Source organism: Peromyscus maniculatus, chromosome 16, assembly GCF_049852395.1.
Source record: "Peromyscus maniculatus bairdii isolate BWxNUB_F1_BW_parent chromosome 16, HU_Pman_BW_mat_3.1, whole genome shotgun sequence".
Taxonomy (NCBI): Eukaryota; Metazoa; Chordata; class Mammalia; order Rodentia; family Cricetidae; genus Peromyscus; species Peromyscus maniculatus.
Genome location: NC_134867.1, coordinates 22,024,102 through 22,030,490, shown reverse-complemented (window position 1 = coordinate 22,030,490; position 6,389 = coordinate 22,024,102). Strand labels below are relative to the sequence as shown.

General features: G+C 45.2%; 1 pseudogene; it reads left to right on the top strand.

Annotated features, from left to right (window-relative positions):
• Positions 1-3,469: 3,469 nt before the first annotated feature.
• LOC121823064 (PAT complex subunit Asterix pseudogene) lies at positions 3,470-4,315 on the top strand (annotated as a pseudogene).
• The last annotated feature ends 2,074 nt before the right edge of the window (positions 4,316-6,389 follow it).

Here is a 6,389-nt window from a genome sequence, read left to right as displayed (position 1 = left end):
GCCGCCGCCAAGCGACGAAGGAGGGCGTGCGGCTAAGGGAGAATGAGGCGGGCTCCCCGCCGCTGGCGCCCCCTGGGGGTGTGGAGGGCGACGCGCCAACGCCTCTGGGCTTTTCTCCGGTGTGGGGTGCACGGAGTCGTGAGCGGATCGGGGCTGTTCCCCGAGCGAGGCCAGAGGATTTGGGCATTCCCGTGTCGTCCATCTCCATTCACGACCATGAAACAAACGATTCCCAAGGAGTTAAAGAGTGAGCTCAAGTAGACACCTGGGCGTTGGTGGCCCGTGCACCCAGGAGGCGGAGGCAAGGGAGATCTCTGAGTTCGAGGGCAGCCTGGTCTGCAGAGTGAGTGCCAGGACAGTTAGGGCTACCCGTGGAGAAACCCTGTCTCGAAAAAAACAAAACAACAACAACAAAAGTGAGTTGGAAATTACAGAGAGAATCCACCCCGTCAGCAAGTGCAGATGTTGGAAATCAACCAGGGTCCCCGAAAAGATGTTCCCAAAGGCTAGAATGTTCTTGGAGAGGTCTCATCGCAGTTCGTTGTCCAATCCTCCGACCAGAATGAAACTTCCCAGAGTGGGAATGAGGCCCGCAAGCATAGGACCTGGGAACAGGACTGCCATGGCATTGTTAAGGCCAGAATCAGTCCCTGGCATCCCTAACAAGTCAAGCGATGCCGCCCATCCTTAATAGACCAATGAAACAAGTGAGAGTGAAAGCAGAAAGGGAAACTGATTCAATGTGGCCATACTGGGAAGAGGATCAGTGTGTACACACACACACACACACACACACACACACACACACACACACACACACACACACACACACACCGTTGTCTCTGCCCCAGTCTCTTCCGTAAGAAGAGTCTGGCAAGTTGTGTGAAGCCTTTTTCCCAGAGACAAGTCCCCTTCTGGCACCAAGTGCCAGCCTTTTCCTTCTCTCAACAAGAGACCCTTGTGGAAATTCCAGTTTCTTGGGGTCCATTTTGTTTCAATAATCTAACAGCCAAGATGCGGGGGCAGAAGTGTCTCTTTAGAATATCTTCATCCTTGCCAGAACAGTTACAGAATCCTATGGCTGCCCACTACTCACGGGTAAAAGGTGGTGCGACACCTGATGACCCAGTCAGTCACTTCATTAAGTAATTCTGACCTCCGATTATGAATTAGGTTTCAGTGGATGGGGAAATGGGCATGATGCTCAGTCACCTCTGCCATCTGATATAAAGTGACCTCTAGTCCTGTTACTTTACAGCCCCAAATTCCAGCTAATCTCCACTTAAACTAATCCTCTAGGCCACTCTAGACTTCCCTGCAGCAGTTCTGGAGAATTATTGCCTCTTTTGCTTAGGCTCTTCCTTCTGAATTCCTTTCCCAGCCTGATGTTACCCAAATCTCAACTCACTTCTCAAGACTTGCTTTCCACTCTGTCTACCTACAGCATATGCATTATATTTCCATACAAATATATAAATATATGTGTTTGAATATGTGTAATACAGCTAGTTTTGGTCTGTACAGTCCCCTTTTCCCACCAGGAACTGTTTACATTTCTTAATTTCTCAGCCATTGGCACCTTTTTCAATTGGCCTCATTTCTGTTTGTAAGGCTTGCTTTGCTGTAGTTTAAAACTTGCGTCTCGTGTCCATCTTGCAAGTCTCCCTGCCCTTGACAGCTCAACCCGAGGAAGCGCCAGCTTGGGCTGAGACGCACCCTGCACATTTCTCTCCCTCTCAGTCTGCTGGGCACAGCTCCTTTGACAGTGGAAAAAATAGTGGGAGAGGAAAGACCGTGAACAGCAAGATGCAGCCTTCTCCTCCAGCTGCATGTTAATGTTCTGCAGCCCAGATGCACTCCTAAGGGAGTTGCTAGACACCCATTGCTATTGAGAGCCGCTAGCAAAAGTCCATGCGGGGAATTCATTACATTGCCACCTGGCTAACTATTCCAGAGGCACCAAGCCCGACCCTCTCAGCCAACACCCTACCATGTTTCTCTGATGTACTCAGTTCTTTGTTCCCATGAATGCTGCTCTGGCAAGGCTACAGCCATCGATCTCATGTCCTGTCGGCCGATTCTCAGATCCGCAGCAGCATTAGAGATGCATCTATGTACTGCTTCAGAGTACAAACTCAAGCAAGAGGTTTCTGGTCACATCTCCATCTGGCGTCACCCTTTGATGTGTGGATCCTTCATCTCTCGGTAACTGTTTTCCTCCTAAAATAACGGAAGCAGGTAAACAATTCCTCTATATTAAGGATGTTCAACCTCCTAAGGGATAGAGCAATGGAGGACCACTTTTCTGCTTTTGTGCCTCTATAGAAACAGAGGTGTCTAATGCAAGACAGCTCTGTGTGGCCTTGGACTGACATAGTTCTCCCTCTTTCCTGGAATTCTCAGGAGTACCTGTAGATGTTTTTAGAATGGAACACTGAGGTCCTGCCCTCGACTGCTGGGTCTTTGTTCTAATGCCCACCTAGCACTACAGATTAGCCAATTGTCCAGATTATAAAACCCATCACAGGCCACTTTCTGGGGTGCCTCATTTGCAGTGGAGGTGAGACATTTGAAAATGAGATTCCATCCTCTCAGGACAGCTTTTGGGAACAGACACATCCTGAGTCCTAGACTTCTGTTGTCCCTTTCTGCCTACCTGTCATAGAAGCGCCTTGTGTAACTAGGTGAGTGGGTACATTTCATCTCATTAGACTGAGGCAATAGTAAAAGTACATTCAAGGTACAGTGGTCTGGCATGGCCAGCCCACCACGAATCGACATCTGGCAGTGGTTCCCAACCCCTGGCTCATCTCTCTATTCAGAGAATGCCTCTCACTCTCAGCTGCTATTCTGAAATAGCAGAAAAGCCACAGTGGATGCCTCCTGCTGCACTTTCTTATTTTGTTATTTCCCCCAAAAAGGAAGTAATGTAACGTTTTAAGGAAAATGGGGTTTCAGAACATAAAGTCTTGACTTATTAAACACATGTAACCTAATACAGCCTAAATTGGACCAGGAACAAAAGTAATAATAATAATAATGTAGAGTAATGCAGCCTGAGATAGTCATGAAGTCCCAAATATATCAGAGTCAATATTTTCTTTACTTTTCAGTTATAAAATGCATTATTGTAATTGTCACAATGAACAAGTGATGTGTAGGCAGGTGAAGACATTTTTGTCTTGACAAAAGTAATAGTTTCCAGATAATTAAGAATAGTGAATGAAGGGGCTGACACGATGCCTCAGTAGTTAAATGTACTGGCTCTTTTTCCGGAAGACCCAGGTTCTATTCCCAGCACCCACATGGCAGCTCATAACTGTCTGTAACTCCAGTTCCAGGGGATCCGAGGACATCTGTAGACACTGCATGAGTGTGGTACACAGACAGACATGCAGGCAAAACACCTATACACATAAAAAAGATAATAAATAAAATGTGCAAAAATGTTTTTTTAAATTAAAGAATAATGAAAAGGGTACCGGGTTCTGCCTCAACAGACCTGATTCCACCCACTTAGCCCTTCTTCTCTTTCCTGCAGCCTCATCGAAGTGGAGACAGCTCTGTGAAGGTTCCTAATGATGTTCATGGTTCCCAGTTCCTGGTGTTCCTGGCTTCTGATTGTCCCGAGAACTAAAGCAACTGTGCGCTTTGGAATGCTTCCTGTGTCTGCTTTGTGGCGGGTGCTCAGTAATTTAGTCAGCTGAAGAAAAATAAATGAGATAAAATTTCAATCCTTGTAATATCTATTCTAGAGAACTCTAACCTTACGGCTGACTCCTACAGTTAGCCTTTAACGTGGATTCCCCCCACCCTCCACTACACGGTAAAATAAAGAGGCGTGAGCAGCGAGAGATGGACAGCATGGTCTCCAGTTGGCTGTGTCCGCCAACGGAATGTCCGACCCATGGAGGCCCAACTGAGCGCTGAGGTTTAAGTGTCCATCGAGCTAGTGCAACCCGGCTTTGGACGACCCAGGGCTGGACCACATAAACCTCCTCGGCAGGACGGGTCTCATGCTGAAGCTGAAGTGGTGTGCTTGGGGAGCCGTGTTCTGTTCCTTTAGCAGCTTTGCCAACTTTCCAAGCTCGGAGGACACTGAGCAGGTGATGAGTAGCTTCACATTCTCAGTCTCGGCGGTGCCGATGTCCAAGCTGCAGAATCCTCAGCCCAGGATGCCCCATGGTGATGTCACCTAGAGGAATTGGGTCCTGGACTTCTGCCCACCCTCTCTGCGGCCTAGCCTTTGGCTGCTTCCACCCTGCCCTCAGCTGCTGCCCTCAACTTGCCCGACTGTGGTCTCTGGGCTCCCAGCTGAATGGAGGGAAGTTGGCCTTTGCTTTTGGGGTCCTGCTTCTGCTTTGACAAAGGGGTAAACCCACAGACTTCCCTTTTCTCTTCCCTCCGCTGGCCACTGTTATGGGAGACACTGTTCACTGTTCATGTTTCTAAGTATTCCCTTGTTTTCTTGTTGAAACCATTGTTATAAATTTTTCCACTCTATGAAAAAAATTAAATAAATAAAGAGACATGGCCCATCTCTGGATTTTTTTTTTTTTTTTTGAGACAGGGTTTCTCTGTGTAGCTTTTGTGCCTGTCCTGGATCTCGCTCTGTAGACCAGGCTGGCCTCGAACTCATAGAGATCCACCTAGTGAAGCTCTGCCTCCTGAGTGCTGGGATTAAAGGCGTGTGCCACCACCACTCGGCCCATCTTCTGGATCTTGAAGAATAAAATACAAATAAATAAATATAATGAAGATTATTTGAAAACGCAGTATGTCGAATGTGCACGTGCCCAAAGTGAAACTGGGAAACTTAATATTTGTAATTAAGTTGGTAAATTTAATACTGGGAAACAAGATTTGTAATGACGTCCTTGGTAATAAAAGCTTCAAATTCTCAAAAGAAAGAAAATTAAGATGAAAAGAAATGCAGGAAAACAACATACTGAAGTTGTCAAAGAAATTATTGAAAAATTAAGACACATGGTGGAGACCAGCTCCCATGTGACCACTGCCTCATGCAACTTCAATATCTTAACAAGAGGTATGCATTCATTCATAGCAGCTGGTGAACCTGTTTCGACACGTCATTGTCTCCCACACTACGCTTCACTTTCGTGCTCACTCTTGCTGGTACAGTTCTGTAGGTTGTGAAAACTCTACAATGTTTCCACCATCATGTTATAATACATAACACCTTTTGCCCTAAAAGTTCTTTGTACTCAACTCTAACCATGCCTCTTCCAGCTAAATCCTGGCAACCACTAATCCTTTTACTGTTTCCACTGTTGAAGTTACACAGGAAGTAGGTTTTCACACTGCCTTCTTTTACTTAGTGCGGATTAAGGTTGTTTTTGTAATTTCATGATTCCGTACGTCATTTCTTCATAGTGATAATGTTCCATTGTCTGGGGGGACTTATCTGTCCTCCTGCTGAAGGACATCTTGATTACTTCCAAGTTATGGTTCTCATAGATAAAGCTGTTATTCAAACCTATTTAGGTAAGTACTAGAAGAATTCAAGCCTAACTCAGCTATATTGTTGGATCATATGGCCAAGGTAAGATTATTTTGGAAGAAAATGTCAATACCCATAAAATAATTTGATAAGATTTTGACTGAAGAGTCAAATCATTGAATCTATAGACCAAGTTGAGAAATATCCCAGATCATGAGAGCAGTGAATCTTTCTTTACTATTGCTGGAGGGCTTCTCTCCAGGTTCCCCAAGCCCCGCAGTCCCACAATCCATTTATAAAATAATCACTCAGACGCTTATATCACTTATAAACTGTATGGCCGTGGCAGGCTTCTTGCTAACTGTTCTTTTATCTTAAATTAACCTATTTTTATAAATCTATACCTTGCCACTTGGCTGGTGGCTTACCAGAGTCTTTACATGCTGCTTGGCCTGGCGGTGACTGCAGTATCTCCCTCCTCAGCCTTCAGCTTCCCAGCATTCTCCTCTCTCCTTGTCCCACCTACTTCCTGCCTGGCCACCTACTTCCTGTCTGGTCACTGGCCATCAGTGTTTTATTATATAGAACGATATCCATATAATGATAAATTATAGATTTAGGAAATGTGCTGGAGGCCTCAGAATTTCATAAAAAACATCATGTCAATAGTAAAGGTTTAAAAAAGGATTTTTCCATAACCTGGCAAGAAGCCAAAGAAATAGTAAAGAAATGTCCTACTTGTTCCTTCTACAATCAAACGCCATTACCAGCAGGATGTAACCCAAAGGGTACTCAAAGGAATGAAATCTGGCAGATGGACGTGTTTCACTTTACAGAATTTGGAAAATTGAAATATGTACACCACACCATCGATACTTATTCAGGATTTCAATGGGCAACTGCTTTGAGTTCTGAAAAAGCTGATTCT